General features: G+C 41.8%; 2 long non-coding RNA genes across 2 annotated transcripts in view; one reads left to right on the forward strand and one right to left on the reverse strand.

Annotated features, from left to right (window-relative positions):
- On the forward strand, window positions 1-23,582 carry LOC116981765. Its single transcript, XR_004414289.1, has 3 exons — window positions 1-98; window positions 23,038-23,089; window positions 23,457-23,582. It is a non-coding gene; the product is annotated as an uncharacterized LOC116981765 (long non-coding RNA).
- Window positions 9,774-24,360, reverse strand: part of LOC116981764 — a 20,912-nt gene continuing 6,325 nt past the window's right edge. Inside the window, exons 2-3 of the long non-coding RNA XR_004414288.1 lie at window positions 15,806-15,810; window positions 9,774-9,787 (exon numbers count right to left, since the gene is read on the reverse strand). This is a non-coding gene — a long non-coding RNA (uncharacterized LOC116981764). The remainder of the gene's footprint in view (window positions 9,788-15,805; window positions 15,811-24,360) is intronic.

Raw genomic sequence — 24,360 nt, forward strand, 5'->3', positions numbered from 1 at the left:
ATGGATTCTCCCGCCTGACACTCGGTGTGAATGTTTCCATGTGAAATTGCAACAGCACTGCAGACACGTGGAGTTGACCAAACAGCGACAGAGCGCAGGTTAGCCTCCAGCGCATCGGCATTCCTGACTGGGATTGGGAATAATTATAGGCACGTCCTGTGGGTTATTTTGTAGGATTACATCAACTTTTATATATACAAATTTGAAGGGTGGGAATAGTCTTGGATGGTAATAATAAGGACAACGTTACATAGAGGTGGTGAATTTATCAACCAGTTTGTATTTGCTTTGTTTCAGTTGCTTTGGTTAGAATTTCCGCATAAGCATCCCGTGACAAAAACGCGATCTGATGTTGGTCGAAGCTTAAACAGTAGATCTCAAATTGTGGCAGTCCGCAGTAGTACAAACAGGATATTAACTTGATTTTACTTTAAGTTGATATTAGATCGAAGGGTTAGCGGAAAGGACGAGAACAAAAGTTTAAAGTTGCGAAGGTCTTGCGTGATATTTGAAAAATGCTGTTATTTCAATGTTTATGTATTTAAGGACGTTGTAAATAACGTGTGGTTGATTCTGTAGCGAAACACGATGGAGTGTTACTTTCTTGAAAAGAGACGATTAATTTAACTTATGTTTACTTCGCCGGGTTCGTGTGTGTGATACATCTGGATGTGTTATTACGATTTAAAATATTTAAGACATTTCAATGTATTCGAATTATGCAATAGTCTTTTGCAGAATGTTTCTTGTAAAACCAACTTCCTCTGGAGGCCTAAATTATATGTACAAAATGCTAGAAATCGGAAATAAAGAGGGAAAATCATTCAGCATTCGTCGATGGGACGGAACAAGGGATGCTTCGGGTGCAATCCTGTTCTCAAAAGCCGCAGATGTTGACTGGTCTTGCTGAGACTTCGAGCATCCATGATTAGTGAAGGTCCAATGTGGACTTCATCTTAATAATATACAAAACAAGTGCGTTTTCACCTAACGGTGCCAGAAACGAACGTTCGTAGACTTCTAAAGCGCAGTTAACACGGGACGGTTGGTCTGGAATGGTACGGAAAATTAAGAAGGTTTCTCGTACTCAGTGTACTCAGATCATGCGAATAGTAATTGTGAATTTCACCGTGGAATGTTACTTTTGGAATGCCTTTTTAATTGGAAGTATTTTCTCTAAAAAGTAATGAGTGCTCATTGTTTCTAACGTAAAACATGGCCTGTATTTTATGTAAACAAAAATGCTGGAGAAACTCAGCGGGTGAGGCAGCATCTATGGAGCAAAGGAAATAGGCAACGTTTCGGGCCGAAACCCTTCTTCAGTCTACATTTAATATACTATCAATAGATGCTGCCTCACCCGCTGAGTTTCTCCAACATTTTTGCCTACCTTCGATTTTCCAGCATCTGCAGTTCCTTCTTAAACAATCTGTATTTTATAATGATTTGTTGGTAAATCAAATTGGCTCCGGCTAGATTCCCGAACTTGCATCCTCTTTGGAATGAGTTGAGTGAGCACCATTATTTATGACCTCCATCCAAGAGAACACTTGACGTAACCCAATTAAGATGATGGTAAAATTTGAACTTGTTGATAGTTTCTAAGAAAACCTGTCATGTGAGATTATCCCTTGTAGCTTTTTGAAGCCGAATCAAATGGAACCACTTGGCACGATATGGTGGCTTGTACTTCCTAATCCTCGTCAACACTATTTTAGCATAATTTCTCGCCCACAGGAGGCGCTGGGGCGATAGGTAGGGAAAGCCAGGGCAATAGGAAATAGAGGAGGCGGGTTGTCTGTAATAAACCAAAGGCATGGCTCTCACGCAGCAAATCTTGGCTTTTGTTACTCATGATAATGATTTATAATAAATATATCCAGAAGTGAAAACAACTATAATAATTCCAGAGAACAGAAGTCACTTGTGTTCTCAACTTCAAGAGTGGATAATTTATAATCATTATTTTGTTTCTTGATTATTTACACTTAACATGCTGGATTTTAAGAATTATTTCTCGGCATTAGTTGAATATATTTATCCAATAATGCTATGATTCGTTGGCACTTGAGTGTGTTAGAGATTCTCCATCATTTAACTGTTTTGTGCATCATGGAGATGTTGTCAAACAGTGCAAAATAGAGAGTCCGAAATAATTGTACACCAATCTCCAACATTCTCTGGTGTCAGTTTCCAGAAAAATATTATTCGTAAAATTTCACTATCCTGGCCTAGGTGAAATCTGAAATGATCATCTGATTATAGCTAGACACAAACAGCTGGAGTAACTCAGCGGGTGAGGCAGCATCTCTGGAGTGAAGGAATGGGTGACGCTTCGGGTCGAGACCCTTCTTTAGACCCAAAAAGTCGTCATTCCTTCTCTCCAGAGATGCTGCCTCACCCGCTGAGTTACTCCAGCATTTTGTGTCTACCTTCGATTTAAACCAGCATCTGCAGTTCTTTCTTACACATCACATTATAGCTGTCTGGATGTATACAATTCTGGAATGGAATGACAAGGACCTCTTGGAAAGCAGGAATCGGTGGTGACCTTAGACAATTCCTCTGAAGCATACCCTGCATTTGCTCTCCCATAAATGCACATTTCACTAGCTGAATGATTCCAGCTTTTTATCGATGTTTATGATTTCCAAGGTTTAGTTTTTGTTGTTTTTTTTAGTTTAGGTCTTCAGATAAAATTGACTTTACATAAAACATTCTTTTAAAAAATTGGGATATGAGCTATCCCATCCAAAAATTCTCAGAAAAATCTTGGGTGTTCAGCTGCTCTCCAATTAGAAATGCTCAGATTCATGACCTGTTGCTGCCTAAGTAACATAGAAACATAGAAACATAGAAATTAGGTGCAGGAGTAGGCCATTCGGCCCTTCGAGCCTGCACCGCCATTCAATATGATCATGGCTGATCATCCAACTCAGTATCCCGTACCTGCCTTCTCTCCATACCCTCTGATCCCCTTAGCCACAAGGGCCACATCTAACTCCCTCTTAAATATAGCCAATGAACTGGCCTCGACTACCCTCTGTGGCAGGGAGTTCCAGAGATTCGCCACTCTCTGTGTGAAAAAAGTTCTTCTCATCTCGGTTTTAAAGGATTTCCCCCTTATCCTTAAGCTGTGACCCCTTGTCCTGGACTTCCCCAACATCGGGAGCAATCTTCCTGCATCTAGCCTGTCCAACCCCTTAAGGATTTTGTAAGTTTCTATAAGATCCCCTCTCAATCTCCTAAATTCTAGAGAGTATAAACCAAGTCTATCCAGTCTTTCTTCATAAGACAGTCCTGACATCCCAGGAATCAGTCTAACCACAGTGATCCACTCCGATGGAACAGAAATGAAGCTGAAAAGTGTTGTCAAACGTGAATAGCATTTTGTAGACGACTTTATTACTTCACATTAACATAACATTTTAAATCTCAAATACAATGAAGAGCATACCCAATAGAAATTTTCCAACCGGGGAGTGACAGATTTTCACTATCCTTCAAGAAGGATTTATTCCTGAATTTGTTCCTGTTTAAATGTTGTCGTCTTGTTCTGGATTGCTTTTTCAGACCTATTCCTATCAATTTCTTTAATCGACTATATCTTTGTTCAATGCTTTATAAGTACTGTTCAATACAGCCAATCTTCAAGATTAAACTATTTAGCCTCAATATTATTCTCGTGAATATGTCCTGATGATGGTTGCCCATGCTTGTAAATCCTTTCTGAGAAAATGACCATCATTAAATGTACGGTAGACATAAATGCTGGAGAATCTCAGCGGGTGAGGCAGCAGCTATGGAGCGAAGGAATAGGTGACGTTTCGGGTCGAGACCCTTCTTCAGACTACATTAAATATATTATATCTGCATGTCTAACCAGCACTTTAACTACGATATGACTCCCACCTCTTTGTATTCCATGCGTCTTAAGATAAAGCAATGTTACATTATCAATAGAGTCATAGAGTTATACCGAGTTGTACAGTACGAACGTGGGCCCTTTGAACCAATTCATCAATGCCAGTGAAGGCACTTTCCTGAGCTAGTATTTTTGCCTGCTTTTATTCTATATCTTTAAACATTTCCTAGTGTACCAATGTATCAATAGCTCAACCTGAAGAAGGGTCTCGACCCAAAATGTCACCTAATCTATCCAGAGATACTGCCTGTTCCGCTGAGTTACTCCAGCATTTTGTGTCTATCTTCAGTGTAAACCAGCATATGCAGTTCATTCCTACACATTGTACCTATCCAAATGTTTTTAAACAATGTAATTGTACCCACCTCTACCACTTCCTCTGCCAGTTTGTTCCATATACCCACCACCCTCTGTGTGGAAATCTTAACCCTCACGTCCCCTTTTCTTCTCTCACCTTAAACCTATGCCCTCTAGTTTTAGACTACTCTACCTTGGGAAAAAGACCATGATCATTCATCTAATCTATGCCCTTCATGATTTCATAAACCTTTATAAGGTTATGTCCCAACCTTCTTTGCCGGAGGGAAAACAAGAGAGTCAAGAGTGTTTTATTCTCATGTGTCCCAGATAGAACAATGAGATTCTTACTTACAGCAGCACAACAGATTATGTAAACATAATACACTGTAAACAATATAATAAATGAAAGAGAAAAAAAATCAGTGTGTGTATACATACACATGCTCACAAATACACACACACACACACACACACACACACACACACATATATATATATATATATATATATATATATATATATATATATTTATATTTATATTTATATTTATATAAATATATATAAATATATATAAATATAAATAAGTATATAAATATATATATATATATACACAGTGCATTCAGAAAGTATTCGGACCCCTTCACTTTTTCCACATTTTGTTACGTCACAGCCTTATTCTAAAATGGATTAAATTCATTTTTGTTTATCATCCATGTACACACAATACCCCATAATGAAAAAGCAAAAACAGGTGTTTAAAATTTTTTGTAAATTAGTTAAAAATAAATAACTGAAATGTTACATTTACATAAGTATTCAGACCCTTTACTCAGTACTTTGTTGAGGCACCTTTGGAAGCGATTGCAGCCTCAAGTCTTCCTGGGTATGATGCTATAAGCTTGGCACACCATTATTTGGGTAATTTCTCCCATTCTTTGCAGATCTTCTCAAGCTCTGTCAGGTTGGATGGGGAGTGTCGATGCACAGCTATTTTCAGGTCCCACCAGAGATGTTCTATCGGGTTCAAGTCCGGGCTCTGGCTGGGCCACTCAAGGACATTCACAGACTTGTCATGAAGCCACTCCTGTGTTGTATTGGCTGTGTGCTTAGGGGCATTGTTCTGTTGGAAGGAGAACCTCTGCCCCAGTCTGAGGTTCTGAATGCTCAGGAGCAGGTTTTTATCACGGATCTCTCTGTACTTTGCGCCGTTCATCTTTCCCTCGATCGTGACTAGTCTCCCAGTTCCTGCCGCTGAAAAACATCCCCACAGCATGATGCTGCCACCACCATGCTTCACCGTAGGTATGGTTTTGGCCAGGTGATGAGCGGTGCCTGGTTTCCTCCAGACGTGGCACTTGGCATTCAGGCCAAAGTGTTCAATCTTGGTTTCATCTGACCAGAGAATCTTGTTAAGGAGCCTTTTGGCAAACTCCAAGCGATCTGTCATGTGCCTTTTACTGAGGAGTGGCTTCCATCTGGCCACTCTACCATAAAGGCCTGATTGGTGGAGTGTTGCAGATATAGTTGTCCTTCTGGAATTTTCTCCCATCTCCACAGAGGAACTCTGGAGCTCTGTCAGAGTGACCATCGGGTTCTTGGTCACCTCCCTGACCACAGCCCTTTTCTCTCGATTGATCAGTTTGGCCGGGTGGCCAGCTCTAAGAAGAGACGTGGTGGTTTCAAAGTTCTTCCATTTAAGAATGACGGAGGCCACTGTGCTCGTCGGGACCTGCAATGCTGCCAAAATTGTTTTATACCCTTCCCCAGATCTGTGTCTCGACACAATCCTGTCTCGGACGTCTCCGGCCAATTCCACAGATTCACCACTCTCTGTGTAAAAAATGATTTTCTCATCTCGGTCCTAAAAGACGTCCCTCTTATCCTTAAACTATGACCCCTTGTTCTGGACTTCCCCAACATCGGGAATAATCTTCCTGCATCTGGCCTGTCCAACCCCTTAAGAATTTTGTAAGTTTCTATAAGATTCCCCCCTCAATCTTCTAAATTCTAGCGTGTATAAGCCGAGTCTATCCAGTCTTTCTTCATATGAAAATCCTGCCATCCCAGGAATCAGTCTGGTGAACCTTTTCTGTACTCCCTCTATGGCAAGAATGGCTTTCCTCAGATTAGGAGACCAAAACTGTACGCAATACTCCAGGTGTGGTCTCACCAAGTGCAGTCGAGTTGGTCGTGGTGTGGGCGAGGATGATGCACTGCCCGCTCTATCCATGTCAGCACTCTACCCCCAATACCATGTGCCCTAATTTTGCCCACTAATCTCCTATGTGGGACCTTATCAAATGCTTTCTGAAAGGGATCTTGGTCTCATCCCACCTAATACTGTATTATTTTCTTCTCTATTGCTTATTGTTAATCATGTTTCCTTTCTCAATGTATTTGCTGATTTACATTTCTCTGCCAAATCAACTTAAACACTGTTGAAAGTTTTGATGTAAGGTCTCCAAGCTGAAACGTTGACTTGGTATATTTTCCCACTGATATGACCCAACCAGCATTTTCTGTTTTTATTTAAACCTTCCTAAGAGTCTTGCCAAACGCCACTGCCAGCCTGTTGAGTTACATTCGTCCTGACTGGTTCAGGTCCCAACACCCGCAAACCCATCCTGATCCCCCCCCCCCCCCCCCCCCCCAGGAATCTAGAGTGGTCTCTGGTGCACCATTTAGGTCCCCCCCCCCCCAGGAATCTAGAGTGGTCTCTGGTGCACCATTTAGGTCCCCCCCCCCCCAGGAATCTAGAGTGGTCTCTGGTGCACCATTTAGGTGCAAAGCATTCATCTATATTAACCATTGTTTTGATACTGCTTTATGGTATTGTAGTAAAGAATAAATTACTATCTTTGAGATAATACCTTTTACTTTCTTCCCCAGCTAACATTTTTTGCAAAACATTTTGTTTGTACCTATGTATCTAGATCTCCGACTTTTTACTCCCTTTCAGAATTTCCTGCAGCTGTTCTGTCACAACTTGACCCTGTTGCTAGGGAGACAGTAACTCATCCTAGAATCGTATGAGAGGTTGTTGAAATACCTTGCTGTTGAATCCTTTATCACTTGTACAATGTTCAATTCAATTTGTAACTCCCCAGAAAATAAAGCTGCCCATGCCCACACGCAGTAAGGTCCAATCTACATACCGGTCTGGACTGATACATTTGTCACACGCAACCTATCATAAAAGTACTCAGCAGTGACCATCTCCAACAAGAATTTAACTGCCCACCCATATCATTCTAGAGTACTATCATAACAAACCCAGAAATACAGTAGATTCAGCAACATGTTAGAGGCTGCACATAATATGGAGTACGACTCATCTTCTTGCAGCCGTTAAAATGCCACCATCTACAAATGCAAGTAAGGAGCATAATGGAATACTCTGTACTTGCCTGGAATCACGCAGTATACGTTTGATACCATGTAGGACATAGTATGACATTGGATTAACATCTATTTCACTAAATAGACAATTTATTCCCTCCATTCCCCCAGATATAGAAACATAGAAAATAGGTGCAGGAGTAGGCCATTCGGCCCTTCGAGCCTGCACCGCCATTCAATATGATCATGGCTGATCATCCAACTCAGTATCCTGTACCTGCCTTCTCTCCATACCCCCTGATCCCTTTAGCCACAAGGGCCAGATCTAACTCCCTCTTAAATATAGCCAATGAACTGGCTTCAACTACCTTCTGTGGCAGAGAATTCCACAGATTCACCACTCTCTGTGTGAAAAATGTTTTTCTCATCTCGGTCCTAAAAGACTTCCCCCTTATCCTTAAACTGTGACCCCGTGTTCTGGAGTTCCCCAACATCGGGAATAATCTTCCTGCATCTGGCCTGTCCAACCCCTTAAGAATTTTGTAAGTTTCTATAAGATTCCCCCCTCAATCTTCTAAATTCTAGCGTGTATAAGCCGAGTCTATCCAGTCTTTCTTCATATGAAAATCCTGCCATCCCAGGAATCAGCCTGGTGAACCTTTTCTGTACTCCCTCTATGGCAAGAATGGCTTTCCTCAGATTAGGAGACCAAAACTGTACGCAATACTCCAGGTGTGGTCTCACCAAGTGCAGTCGAGTTGGTTGTGGTGTGGGCGAGGATGATGCACTGCCCGCTCTATCCATGTCAGCACTCTACCCCCAATACTATGTGCCCTAATTTTGCCCACTAATCTCCTATGTGGGACCTTATCAAATGCTTTCTGAAAGGGATCTTGGTCTCATCCCACCTAATACTGTATTATTTTCTTCTCTATTGCTAATTGTTAATCATGTTTCCTTTCTCAATGTATTTGCTGATTTACATTTCTCTGCCAAATCAACTTAAACACTGTTGAAAGTTTTGATGTAAGGTCTCCAAGCTGAAACGTTGACTTGGTATATTTTCCCACTGATATGACCCAACCAGCATTTTCTGTTTTTATTTAAACCTTCCTAAGAGTCTTGCCAAACGCCACTGCCAGCCTGTTGAGTTACATTCGTCCTGACTGGTTCAGGTCCCAACACCCGCAAACCCATCCTGATCCCCCCCCCCCCAGGAATCTAGTGGTCTCTGGTGCACCATTTAGGTCCCCCCCCCCCCCCCCAGGAATCTAGTGGTCTCTGGTGCCCCATTTAGGTGCAAAGCATTCATCTATATTAACCATTGTTTTGATACTGCTTTATGGTATTGTAGTAAAGAATAAATTACTATCTTTGAGATAATACCTTTTACTTTCTTCCCCAGCTTACATTTTTTGCAAAACATTTTGTTTGTACCTATGTATCTAGATCTCCGACTTTTTACTCCCTTTCAGAATTTCCTGCAGCTGTTCTGTCACAACTTGACCCTGTTGCTAGGGAGACAGTAACTCATCCTAGAATCGTATGAGAGGCTGTTGAAATACCTTGCTGTTGAATCCTTTATCACTTGTACAATGTTCAATTCAATTTGTAACTCCCCAGAAAATAAAGCTGCCCATGCCCACACGCAGTAAGGTCCAATCTACATACCGGTCTGGACTGATACATTTGTCACACGCAACCTATCATAAAAGTACTCAGCAGTGACCATCTCCAACAAGAATTTAACTGCCCACCCTTATCATTCTAGAGTACTATCATAACAAACCCAGAAATACAGTAGATTCAGCAACATATTAGAGGCTGCGCATAATATGGAGTACGACTCATCTTCTTGCAGCCGTTAAAATGCCACCATCTACAAATGCAAGTAAGGAGCATAATGGAATACTCTGTACTTGCCTGGAATCACGCAGTATACGTTTGATACCATGTAGGACATAGTATGACATTGGATTAACATCTATTTCACTAAATAGACAATTTATTCCCTCCATTCCCCCAGATATAGAAACATAGAAAATAGGTGCAGGAGTAGGCCATTCGGCCCTTCGAGCCTGCACCGCCATTCAATATGATCATGGCTGATCATCCAACTCAGTATCCTGTACCTGCCTTCTCTCCATACCCCCTGATACCTTTAGCCACAAGGGCCACATCTAACTCCCTCTTAAATATAGCCAATGAACTGGCCTCAACTACCTTCTGTGGCAGAGAATTCCACAGATTCACCACTCTCTGTGTGAAAAATGTTTTTCTCATCTCGGTCCTAAAAGACTTCCTCCTTAAACTGTGACCCCGTGTTCTGGACTTCCCCAACATCGGGAACAATCTTCCTGCATCTAGCCTGTCCAACCTCTTAAGAATTTTGTAAGTTTCTATAAGATCCCCCCTCAATCTTCTAAATTGTCGCGAGTACAAGCCGAGTCTATCCAGTCTTTCTTCATATGAAAATCCTGCCATCCCAGGAATCAGTCTGGTGAACCTTCTCTGTACTCCCTCTATGGCAAGAATGTCTTTCCTCAGATTAGAAGACCAAAACTGTACACAATACTCCAGGTGTGGTCTCACCAAGGCCCTGTACAACTGCAGTAGAATCTCCCTGCTCCTATACTCAAATCCTTTTGCTATGAATGCTAACATACCATTCGCTTTCTTCACTGCCTACTGCACCTGCATGCCTACTTTCAATGATTGGTGTACCATGACACCCAAGTCTCGTTGCATCTCCCCTTTTCCTAATCCGCCACCATTCAGATAATAGTCTACTTTCCTGTTCTTGCCACCAAAGTGGATAACCTCACATTTATCCACATTATACTGCATCTGCCATGCATTTGCCCACTCACCCAACCTATCCAAGTCACCTTGCAGCCTCCTAGCATCCTCCTCACAGCTAACACTGCCCCCCAGCTTCGTGTCATCTGCAAACTTGGAGATGTTGCATTCAATTCCCTCGTCCAAATCATTAATATATATTGTAAATAGCTGGGCTCCCAGCACTGAGCCTTGCGGTACTCCACTAGTCACTGCCTGCCATTCTGAAAAGGACCCGTTTACTCCTACTCTTTGCTTCCTGTCTGCCAGCCAGTTCTCTATCCACATCAATACTGAACCCCCAATACCGTGTGCTTTAAGTTTGCATACTAATCTCTTATGTGGGACCTTGTCGAAAGCCTTCAGAAAGTCCAGATATAACACGTCCACTGACAGATAGAACACGTCCACTGGTTCTCCCTTATCCACTCTATTAGTTACATCCTCGCAAAAATTCTATAGGATCATCAGTCAACACTCCTAGTTTATCCAGACTGTCCTTATAATTCTAATTCCTGGCAACATCCATGTGATTCTTTTTTGCACCCTCTATGGCTTAATATTTCCATTGGTGTGGTGACCAGAACTGTCCACAATACTCCAGGTGCAGTTTCACCTCTGTCTTGTACATCTGTAATATAACAATCCATCTCTTGTACTCAAGTTTGATTATTTTTGAGTTGTTCACCAGTTTTATGTTATCTGTACCTGGAACTCTGAACTTCTAGGCTCCTTTTCAAATCAAAGCTTTTGACTATTTAGGAAGTACATTGACCTTTCTTGATTCTCAAGTCTTGACCTCAGTTGTCCACACATTGAATACAGTTGCTTCGGTTTTTCCCACTAACTTAATCTGGCCCTGAGCAGATTCTAAGGTACAGGTCCTAAAGTACAGTACTTGCTTTATGACCCAGTAGTACAGGTGGCTGAGAGATATTAATCACATCTTGACAACTGGAATACAAAGTCATGTCATCTAATGTAATTTTTCTGTGAATCAATCGAATCCTTGTCCATCAGTTACCTCCAATTCCACGCACTTTCATTTTAGTAATAGAACTAACATGGAGGAAGATCAAATGTCCCCTTGGAGTTCATATAAGTATCATCCTTGGCAATCTCCCTCGTTGCATCTTACATATCAATGCTGCTGCAAAGATTGCTTCAGACAGTGCCAATGTAGCATTGAATCAAATGAATAAAGCACCAATGCTGCACAGGGTCTCAACCCGAAACGTCACCCATTCCATCTCTCCAGAGATGCTGCCTGTCCCGCTGAGTTACTCCAGCATTTTGTGTAGTTTTGCTAAAATGCTCATCAGACTTTTGTTTTAATTTGTGTTATCCACACCTTTTAGTAATTGGGTAATGACTCAAGTTGGCTTGATATTGTGAGGGTACTTTGTAGAGATGAAGTGCCTCCTTAGAACGAGCCAACATTGGCCTGGTTTCCTTGTAACGCTGATGTTGATGAACATTACAATCATTGCATCTCGTGGAATATAAACTGTTAACTCTGGTATTCCTGGGAAGGAGTCTTGTAATTGTCTGTCTCTTCACCCCACTGCCATAAGCTGTTCCTGTATTCAAGGAAGCTGTTAAGTGTATGAATTTGACAGATGTGTTGTGTTGCCTTGCGGGTCAGATTTAGGCTCTTTACAAGATGTCATTGTACGCACAAGCTGATTGTCACTGAAGAAATTCTACTTCAATGACACAGCCAAATAAAAACAGCAACCTGAGGTGCTCAAATCTACATAATGTATACAAACATATGTATGTTATATGAAGATGTACCCAGAGTAATTTGAACAGAAAATAAAATTGTGATTAAAATAAATGTGCTACTCTAATTTCATTGGATGAGGAGAGGTAGAGAGAATTCTGATCCTTGGGATAAGTCTGATACAAGGACTACTGTTGTAAGGCATTGAAAAATATTAGCATTTTGAATTCATTAGACTTCAGCAACTTTAACCAGCAAATGTATTCAAAAGCAACCAACAGATGAAGGTGGGAGCAGGTGGAACAACAGTCATGGGTTTAACTCTTTGATACCAGCAGTTTCATATTTGCATCAGAACGAAAAACGGAACAACATTTAGTTGTTACTGTATTCAGAGTGCATTACAGGAATGAAATTTCGGTATTCTCAGGGGTTTCAGAAACCCACAAAGAAAAATAACACGAATGATTAAAGGAGGAGGCAACCCATCTGGGCAGGTCTCAACCTTTTAGGAGGAAGATGGCAGGAAGATCAGCTTTGCTTCTTTCTGTTCCACATTTTCTAAAGCCGCAAACTTTTGTTAGAATCCAGTTCAACGGAAATCGAAAGGATCCGGGAGACAGAAACAGCCTAAGCAGGGTGGAGTACACCATCTGTATCAATGGTGCTGAAGAGAACTTCAAGTACCTAGGTGTAAATATTACCAAAACATTTGTTCTGGTTCTAACCAATTTGATGTTATGTTTAAGAAAGCACACCAATGCCTCCCCCTCCTCAGAAAGCTAAGGAAACTTGACATTTCTCCAACAGCTCTTACATCTTCTTCTTGCGTATGGCGTGCACAGCCTAAAGTTGTAGGAAATCTTGTTCTATTTGAATGTGCACGCCAGGTTGATTGCATTCGTCGAAACAGGGCGGACCACGTGAAGGTTGCAATCTGAAGCTGCTATGGCAACTGTTCTGCCCAAGAGTGCAAGAAATTGCAGTGTTGTGAACACAAGGTAGTCCCCTAGGCTCTTGATGAGTTACTGAGCTTCCAATCGCCCTTGTTGCGGCCCTTACACTTTTTATAATCTGCACTTTCTCTATAACTGTAACACTATATTTTGCACTCTTATTTTTTTTGTTTGCACTAACTGATGTGCTCATGCTTGGTATGATTGACCTGGATAGCAAGCAAAACAAAGTTTTTCCACTGTATTTCGGTATACGTGACAATAATAAACCGATACCAATACACGTACATTCGTTCACAGGTTATATCCAAGGTATAGGGGGGGAAAAGGGACATGTGTATGCAGATACACACATACATGTAGATCTGTGTACATATGCTCACACGGCCAAACACATGCATATACATATACGTGTTTAAAAGGGTGGCACAGTAGAGCAGCTGGTGAGTTGCCCACACACATGCAGACAACCCTACACACAAAAATGTTGTTCTGGGGATTGTAAAGGGCCTGTCCCACTTACGTGTCTTTGGCACGCAAATTACGCGACCTCGTGGTCGCGTTGAGCCGCGACGGTTACATGCGTATGCACAGCCGTCTGGAGCGCGTGACGTCATTTGAAGATGGACACAAAGCTGGAGTAACTCAGCGGGACCGGCAGCATCTCTGGAGAGAAGCAATGGGTGATGTTTCGTGTCGAGACTCTTCTTCAGTCTGAAAAGAAGGGTCTTAACCCGAAACGTCACCCATTGCTTCTCTCCAGAGATGCTGCCGGTCCCGCTGAGTTACTCCTGCATTTTGTGTCTATCATCAATTTTCTTGGCCCCGCTCTGGGAGTAGAAGTGGGGCGGATCCGGACCGCAACGGCCGTGAGCCCCAGGCCGAGCTCGGCAATTGTTTGCCTGCTTCTGCTGCTGTTGAAGGTGAGACGTTGCGTCGCGCCAGGGTCTTGGGCCTGTCCCACTTTGGCCGTCAGTTCCGCAACAGGCCGTTGGCGAGCGAAGATTTCGTTCACTACAAAGATTTCGGAGTCCCGCGCGATGTCGCGCACAACTACATACCCCTATGCGCTTCTAAGTGGGACTGGCCCCGCACGGCCATAAGATGCCCGTGCGCCTCAACGCGACCACGAGGTCGCGTAATTTGCGTGCCAAGGACACGTAAGTGGGACAGGCATTTAAGTGTTTATTCATGATGTTCCAGCTACTGTGACTGGGGAAGGCTGCTCTTTAGTCAACTGTCCCCTTGCTCTGTTTATACTCAAACCAACAACGTGCAACTACTCATGTATAACAAGAGTTATCTCAAGCTTCAGGGACCTGTGATGAGATTGACTAATCCACACTTGCTTTCAAAGGACAATGGCCGTTTAGAAGCAGGGTACGAGATCAAGAACTCTGTTTAAAGTAACTAAGAATTTGTTACTGAGTAATTGAGAATTGCTTTAGTAACTAAAATAATTAGTAGATGGACTGCTAGGAATTGGCTGAATAAAATGCTTGAATTAAAAACATTAAAATACAGTTTTCTCATTTAAAAAAACTCAATAAAGTGTATGGAAAAATGACATAAGGTGCTGGAGTAACTCAGTGGGTCAGGTTGCATTGCTGGAGAACATAGGTGATATTTCAGGTCGGAATTCTTCAAACCATTCCTTCTGCTTTTCTTTACCAAATTCATGCTAATTTTCCATTAATAACGTAAGCGTCCACATAACTATATTAATTTTGTTCTTGATTATTGTTTACCGTATCATCTCTCAATCAGTAATAAACTAACTGGCTTGTAGTTTATAGGTCCATCTTTATTTCCTCTTTTTTATGAGGGAACAATGTTTGCAATCCTTTGATCTTCAGCATTGTTCCTGTTTTTAAGGGAGGGGCAGTGCTGTATGATAAAGGAGTGAGTGCTTCTATAATATTGTCCTTTTCACCCCCTATACCTTGGATATACCGTGAACCTGGTGATTATTTTTTGAAAGTACAGCCAGCCTTGTTATTTTCCTGTTAATTTTTTGACTCTCCAGTATTTTAACCACAACTTCTTTTCCCTGTGACTTTGGTGGCATCTTCAGAGATAATTCAATTGTGCTTCTGCCATACCGAACTGCGGAGATCTTCCTTTGGTCCCTAATCAGCTTTACCACTCAGCAAATAACTGTTTATTATTTAAATGCTTAAACAGAAGATAGTTTGGTTTCATTTTATCCAAGCTTTAAAGTCTTTTATCACGTTCCCTCTAGTTTCTGATTATGTCATAACTGATAGGATCAGAATTAGGCCATACGGCCCATCAAGTCTACTCCATCATTCAATCATGGCTGATCTATCTCTTCCTCCTAACCCCATTCTCCTGCCTTCTCCTCTTAACCCCTGACACCTGTACTAATCAAGAATCTATCTATCCCTGCCTTAGAAATATCCATTGATGGCCTGCACAGCCTTCCGTGGCAAGGAATTCCACAGATTCACCACCCGAAAGAAATTCTGCCTCATCTCCTTCCTAAAGGAACATCCTTTACTTCTGAGGCTATGACCTCTGGTCCTAGACTCTCCCACTAGTGGAATCCTCACCACATCCACTCTATCCAAGCCTTTCACTATTCGGTATGTTTCAATGAGGTCCCCCCTTTTCCTTCTAAACTCCAGCAACTACAAGCCCAGTGCCGTCAAACATTAATCATATGTTAACCCACTCATTCATGCGATCATTCTTGTAAACCTCCTCTGGACCCTCTTCAGAGCCAGCACATCCTTCCTCCGATATGGGGCCCAAAATTGCTCACAATACTCCAAATGCGGCCTTACCAGCGCCTTATAGAACCTCAGCCCTGTTACATCCCTGTTTTTGTATTCTTGCCCTCCTGAAATAAATGATAGCATTGCCTTCTTTACTACCGATTCGACTTGCAAATTAACCTTTTGGGAATCCTGCAATTCAATGTGTTCTAACTTTTGCTTGCTTCTCATTCATGTAATCAACATCTTCTTTATGTTCCTTTTTCTGCATCATCTAATGCCATTGTATTTCCCAAAGTGTTCTGGCGTTGGTTACTTATCTTTCCACTGTTTGGATGATGGATTAACTGTATTAGAAAATATTCCTTTTAAGTACAATTCCTTGTTCATTTTTATCGTAGCTTGCCAGTCTTCAGTTCCAATTTAGTATGTTCAGATCTACTTTCAATTCACTGAACAAGGCAAGGCAAGGCAACTTTATTTATATAGCACATTTCATACACGAGGCAGGCTCAAAGTGCTTCACATAAAAACATGTCATACAATAAAATGAAATAATAAAATGAAATAAAATAGAAGAATTAAAATAAAATAAAAGAAAAGCTAAAAATGTATTATAAAAAGTGTAAAAGTTAAAAGTGCAATGTAGTTAAGATTTAGCTGAAAGCTAAAGTAAACATCAATGTTTTCAGTCTTCTTTTAAAAGTGGTCAAAGTTGAGGCAAGTCTTAACTCTTCAGGAAGTTTATTCCAGCTATTTGTTGCATAGTAACTAAATCCTGCTTTCCCATGTTTTGTATTTACTCTGGTCTTCTCTTCTTCTTATCGAGTCCACACACAAGATTAGAAGTTGTTCAGCCAGAGCTGAACACACTTCTTGGCATCTGCCCAATGGTGTCTGTCTTGCGCTTCTTGTGCTTCTTGTGCGTGGTGGTGGAAAGATTGGTTGAAACAGGGCCGCGACGTGAACGCTCTTTCCTTGGCCCCATTTACTCTGGTAATCACTAACATATTGGTCTCAGAAGATCTTAGCGGTCTAGAAGGTTTATATAGTGGAAGCATGTCAGTGATATACTTTGGCCCTAAACCATGTAGTGATTTATAGGTGAGCAGCAGGAGCCAATGTAAGGATTTAAGAATTGGTGTAATGTGTTCAAATGTTTTGGTCTTTGTTAGAACTCTAGCAACAGCGTTCTGAACAAACTGTAGCTGCCTGACAGTTTTTTTCGGAAGACCTGCAAGGAGACTGTTACAATAATCTAGCCTACTAGTAATAAAGGCATGTACAAGTTTTTCTAAGTCTTGAGCTGACATGAGTTCTCTTAGTCTTGCTACGTTTTTGAGGTGATAGTAGGCCGATTTTGTTACTGATTTGATGTGACTGTCGAAATGTAAATCTGAATCCATAATAACCCCGAGATTTCTGGCTTTGATTGAAGTTTTCAGGGACAAAGAGTGAAGGTGTTGGGCAATCTTCCAATGTGGCCTGTTTACCCTTAATTCCTTCTTGCCTGTTTCCATGGTTAACTTTATAACTCTGTTGTGAGTTGCTCCCTATATGTTGTATACTGATTCTTTCCCACTTGGCCTGTCTTTATTCCCAAAACCCAAATGTAATATATATTGATAAAGTTATCCTGAAGATCTTTTGGAAAATCAATACCATTTGTATCATTAATATGGCAATCTATATTTAATGTATTTAAAGTACCCATATTCTATAGTTCTGACAATTGTAATTGGCCTGTATATTGGCCTCTATATCCTGCTCAAATGGAATGTACTCAGAAATGTGATGTTCCCTCAATTATTGTTTAATTCTAGCCTTGCCTATTCTGATTATAACAATATCCCTCTGGTTTTGCACTGTGGTCTTCTCCTTAATCATTCACTGAAGAGTTATGACACACAGGGAGGCAATTCAGCCTATTACACCTTTGCCAACTGACAGAGAGTAACCTAACTCAATCATACCTTCGAGCATTAGGTTCATAGTCAGCTGGTCACGGCTTTTCAATGTACACATCCCAATGCTCTTTAAATGTGATGAAGTTTTCTGTCTATACAGCATCTCAGACGATGTTCCCGACCCCAACATCCTCTTGATGAAAACATTCTTTCTTTCCCGTCCAGTTTTTTTATGAATTACTCTCTGCCCCCCAGTTCTTAACCCCCCCGCTGAGGCGAAAATATTTGCTGATGCTGAGCTGAAACATTAGATGTGTGTTTCTCTCCAGAGATGTTTTGTCTGACTTGCTGAGCATCTCCAATATATTTTGTATTTCTGTGTAGTATCCAATCCAGTCCAGTTTGAGAACAGTCTCTATTATCACCATAACATAAAATCCCATGTGGTTATTTGCATTTGCAACTCAGTAACACTATTTTCTATTATTGTGTCATTTCACGCTTGCATAGTCAAGCTCTTGTAGTCACCTTGTATTTCATCTTAGACAATAGACAATAGACAATAGGTGCAGGAGTAGGCCATTTGGCCCTTCGAGCCAGCACCGCCATTCAATGTGATCATGGCTGATCATCCACAATCAGTACCCCGTTCCTGCCTTCTCCCCATATCCCCTGACTCTGCTATTTTTAAGAGCCCTATCTAGCTCTCTCTTGAAAGCATCCAAAGAACCTGTCTCCACCGCCCCCTGAGGCAGAGAATTCCACAGACTCACCACTCTCTGTGAGAAAAAGTGCTTCCTCGTCTCCGTTCTAAATGGCTTACTCCTTATTCTTAAACTGTGGCCCCTGGTTCTGGACTCCCCCAACATCGGGAACATGTTTCCTGCCTCTAGCGTGTCCAAACCCTTAACAATCTTATATGTTTCAATGAGATACCCTCTCATCCTTCTAAACTCCAGAGTATACAAGCCCAGCTGCTCCATTCTCTCAGCATATTACAACCCCGCCATCCCAGGAATTAACCTTGTAAACCTACGCTGCACTCCCTCAATAGCAAGAATGTCCTTCCTCAAATTAGGGGACCAAAACTGCACACAATACTCCAGGTGTGGTCTCAAGAGGGCTCTGTACAACTGCAGAAGGACCTCTTTGTTCCTATATTCGATTCCCCTTGTTATAAAGACCAACATGCCTTTCGCTTTCTTCACTGCCTGCTGTACCTGCATGCTTAATTTCATAGACTGATGTACAAGGACCCCCAGATCCCGTTGTACTTCCCCTTTTCCCAACTTGATGCCATTTAGATGCCAATCAGCCTTCCTGTTTTTGCTACCAAAGTGGATAACCACACATTTATCCGCATTAAACTTCATCTGCCATGCATCTTCCCACTCCCCGAGCCTGTCCAAGTCACCCTGCATTCTCATAGCATCCTCCTCACAGTTCACACTGCCACCCAGCTTTGTGTCATCTACAAATTTGCGAATCCCTTCATCCAAATCATTGATGTATATTGTAAATAGCTGCGGTCCCAGCACCGAGCCTTGCGGTACCCCACTAGTCACTGCCTGCCGTTCTGAAAGGGACCCGTTAATCCCTACTCTTTGTTTCCTGTCTACCAACCACTTCTCTATCCATGTCAGCATTCTACCCCCAATACCATGTGCCCTAATTTTGCCCACTAATCTCCTATGTGGGACCTTATCAAATGCTTTCTGAAAGGGATCTTGGTCTCATCCCACCTAATACTGTATTATTTTCTTCTATATTGCTAATTGTTAATCATGTTTCCTTTCTCAATGTATTTGCTGATTTACAATTCTCTGCCAAATCAACTTAAACATTGTTGAAAGTTTTGATGTAAGGTCTCCAAGCTGAAACGTTGACTTGGTATATTTTCCCACTGATATGACCCAACCAGCATTTTCTGTTTTTATTTAAACCTTCCTAAGAGTCTTGCCAAACGCCACTGCCAGCCTGTTGAGTTACATTCGTCCTGACTGGTTCAGGTCCCAACACCCGCAAACCCATCCTGGTTCCCCCCCCCCCCCCCCCAGGAATCTAGAGTGGTCTCTGGTGCACCATTTAGTCCCCCCCCAGGAATCTAGAGTGGTCTCTGGTGCACCATTTAGGTGCAAAGCATTCATCTATATTAACCATTGTTTTGATACTGCTTTATGGTATTGTAGTAAAGAATAAATTACTATCTTTGAGATAATACCTTTTACTTTCTTCCCCAGCTTACATTTTTTGCAAAACATTTTGTTTGTACCTATGTATCTAGATCTCCGACTTTTTACTCCCTTTCAGAATTTCCGGCAGCTGTTCTGTCACAACTTGACCCTGTTGCTAGGGAGACAGTAACTCATCCTAGAATCGTATGAGAGGCTGTTGAAATACCTTGCTGTTGAATCCTTTATCACTTGTACAATGTTCAATTCAATTTGTAACTCCCCAGAAAATAAAGCTGCCCATGCCCACACGCAGTAAGGTCCAATCTACATACCGGTCTGGACTGATACATTTGTCACACGCAACCTATCATAAAAGTACTCAGCAGTGACCATCTCCAACAAGAATTTAACTGCCCACCCTTATCATTCTAGAGTACTATCATAACAAACCCAGAAATACAGTAGATTCAGCAACATGTTAGAGGCTGCACATAATATGGAGTACGACTCATCTTCTTGCAGCCGTTAAAATGCCACCATCTACAAATGCAAGTAAGGAGCATAATGGAATACTCTGTAATTGCCTGGAATCACGCAGAATACGTTTGATACCATGTAGGACATAGTATGACATTGGATTAACATCTATCTCACTAAATAGACAATTTATTCCCTCCATTCCCCCAGATATAGAAACATAGAAAATAGGTGCAGGAGTAGGCCATTCGGCCCTTCGAGCCTGCACCGCCATTCAATATGATCATGGCTGATCATCCAACTCAGTATCCTGTACCTGCCTTCTCTCCATACCCCCTGATCCCTTTAGCCACAAGGGCCACATCTAACTCCCTCTTAAATATAGTCAATGAACTGGCCTCAACTACCTTCTGTGGCAGAGAATTCCAGAGATTCACCACTCTCTGTGTGAAAAATGTTTTTCTCATCTCGGTCCTAAAAGACTTCCCCCTGATCCTTAAACTGTGACCCCGTGTTCTGGACTTCCCCAACATCGGGAACAATCTTCCTGCATCTAGCCTGTCCAACATCTTAAGAATTTTGTAAGTTTCTATAAGATCCCCCCTCAACTTCTGAATTGTCGCGAGTACAAGCCGAGTCTATCCAGTCTTTCTTCATATGAAAATCCTGCCATCCCAGGAATCAGTCTGGTGAACCTTCTCTGTACTCCCTCTATGGCAAGAATGTCTTTCCTCAGATTAGGAGACCAAAACTGTACACAATACTCCAGGTGTGGTCTCACCAAGGCCCTGTACAACTGCAGTAGAACCCCCCTGCTCCTATATGTAAATCCTTTTGCTATGAATGCTAACATACCATTCGCTTTCTTCACTGCCTGCTGCACCTGCATGCCTACTTTCAATGATTGGTGTACCATGACAGCCAGGTCTCATTGCATCTCCCCTTTTCCTAATCGGCCACCAGTCAGATAATAGTCTACTTTGCTGTTCTTGCCACCAAAGTGGATAACCTCACATTTATCCACATTATACTGCATCTGCCATGCATTTGCCCACTCACCCAACCTATCCAAGAAGAAGGTTCACCTTGCAGCCTCCTAGCATCCTCCTCACAGCTAACACTGCCCCCCAGCTTTGTGTCATCCGCAAACATGGAGATGTTGCATTAAATTCCCTCGTCCAAATCATTAATATATATTGTAAATAGCTGGGCTCCCAGCGCTGAGCCTTGCGGTATAATTCACAAAATCCTTTCCAGTTACTTGCAAAGGCTACTCTTGACAACATCTCCCAAATCTAAGACTTCAAAGGTAACAGGTATTTAGGAACACTATCACATGAAGATTTTGCTATAAATTGCACACCACCCTGACTTGGAAATATATTGTCTTTCCTTCATTTTCACTAGTTCTAGATCTTAAACCTCCTACCCCAAACCAGTGTGAGTACCTTCACTGGAGGGACCGATTCATGCTCCGGAATGGTTTAGAAGGATATGGGCCAAATGCAGGGAAATGAGACTAGGTCCAGAAGGCACCTTGGTCAGGTTGGATGAGTTGTCCAAAGGCCTGTTTCTGTGCTGTTCTGTGTCTCGGGCTTCAGATACAACTCGGACTCCTGCCACCTGCAGAAGTTTCCGGATGACTCTGCAATTGTGGGCTGCATCAGTGAGGAGAGGGAAGCTGAATACAGAGGTGTAGTCAATTACTTTGTTGAGTGCTGTGGGCTGAATCACCTGCAGCTGAACACTGACAAGACTAAGGAATTAGTGATGGACTTTAGGAGGAGATGAACTCCCCTGTCCCCTGTGTCCATCAAGGATATGGATGTGCAGTTTACCAAGGAGTACAAGTACCTCGGAATTTACCTGGACAGTAAACTGTAATGGTCTAGGAACGCTGAGGCACTGTATAAGAAGGGACAGAGCCGGCTGTACTTTCCGAAGAGGCTCCGCTCTTTCAACGTCTACAGTAAAATGCTGCAGATGTTCTATCAATCGGTGGTGGCCAGTGCCATCTTCTTCGCTGTTGGGTGCGGCGGTAGTAGGGCGAGTGCCAACAGAATTAACAAGTTCATCAGGAAAGCTGGCTCCGTCCTGGGGGTGGAGTTGGATTCACTGGAGATGGTCTTGGAGGGGAGGATGCTCCTCAAATTGCGGGGCATCTTGGACAATACAGCTCACCCCCTCCATGACTCACTGAGGAGCACCTTTGGCAACAGACTGATTTCACCAATATGCAGCACAGAACGCCACAGGAAATCATTTTTCCCTGTGGCTATCAAACTGTGCAACTCCTCCCCCTTCTGTAAACCGACTCCCCTCCCCCCCCCCCACCTCTCCCCAATCTTTGCACATCCCCAATCCTGGACTTCCCACACGTCACTTTATTTTCATGTTTCATGTATCTTGTGTTTTATGACTGTTGGCAGATCAATTTCCCTCCTGAGATAAATAAAGTTCTATCGTATAACTCTATGAATCTAGGATTTCAGCAATCAACGATTAAGAACTACGAGGGATGGAGGATAAATACGAGCCTCGCTGGCATTGCCTACATCCTAAAATTGATAAAATATCGAGAATTTTATTGAACTTTCTCTAACAGATCGTGCTAAATTTGATTCCTAAGTTTGAGTGTTTTTATTTTTTTTCTTCAGAAGATGTCTGACATGGTAACGGAAGCTAATCAGGAAATCTCTCACCCAGAAGGTAAAGATACCATTATTTAAACTCTTAGAAAATCGGGTAAGAATATTATGGTAGTTGAAGCAAATGTTAACAAGTAATGGTAAATAGGAACAAGGAGTTTCAGAACAAGGAAGCATGTAGTTAAGAAACAAAACCTCAACATAAGATGCAATCTTCAAATTACCATCTTTGGGTGGAGATAATTTGAATGTAGTTGAAACTATAATGTTATTGAAAGAGTTGGCACAAATCTGTTTTAAAGTTAACATGTGAACCTGAGGTGTATTTTTTTAAACCTTTTGTTGTAAGCTTATAACAGAACTATTTTAGCAATTTTACTGATTTTGGATAACTTCTTTAAACCTGATGGCTTTCATGTATCCCATAGCCTCATTACTATCAGATGCTGAGACAGTTCCCACTGTAACTGATGCTCCAGATCTTCCAGACAAGAGCAATGTGGCAAACTCTGTTCAGGAGCCCATTGATGAGAAACAGCTCAGCACAAATGGAGTTACTGGTAGGAACAATTATGATAAAGAACCTAACTGATCTTAGTTTTTTTTGTCTTTTTCCACTCTCCCAACTTTTGCAGTTTGTCAAGGGACGATGGGGGAAAATAAACAAAGGTATTTTGGCAGTGCTTAGTCTTTGCATTTTAATATAAGGAATCTAGGGAATTAACATATGAGCTGAAGACAGATATGTGCGGAAAGATAGGCCAGTATTGATCCTTTAAATCAGTTTACTAACCATGTGTAATGTGGGATGTTATTAAATGGCTCTGAAAAGTCAAGTGGATGATATCTACTGTGTTTCCTTTGTCAACTTAAGCAAAGTTGCGGCACGGTGCCACAGCAGTAAATTTGCTGCCTGACAGAGCCAGAGACCCGGGTTCGATCCTGACTGCGAGTGCTGTCTGTATGTAGTTTGTACGTTCTCCCTGTGACCTGGGTGGGTTTTATCCAGGTGCTCCGGTTTCCTCCCACATTCCTAAGACATATAGGTTTGTAGATTAATTTGCTTCTAGTGTATGTAGGACAGTGTTAGTGTACGAGAATCGTGGGTCGGTGTGGACTCGGTGCGCTGAAGGGCCTGTTTCTGCACTGTATCTCTGAACTAATCTAAACTTAACTAAGTAATTTCATTTAAAATTCTATGATTGGCCAGGCATTATTTGCCAAAAAATATCCTTGCTGCCTCTTTGTAACCGACTCTGTGCACCAATTACCTATGAATATGTTCCTAATTGTTATTTTAAAAAGTTTTACACAACTACTTAAGCTAATTGG

The sequence above is a fragment of the Amblyraja radiata genome, chromosome 16, assembly GCF_010909765.2.
Source record: "Amblyraja radiata isolate CabotCenter1 chromosome 16, sAmbRad1.1.pri, whole genome shotgun sequence".
NCBI lineage: Eukaryota > Metazoa > Chordata > Chondrichthyes > Rajiformes > Rajidae > Amblyraja > Amblyraja radiata.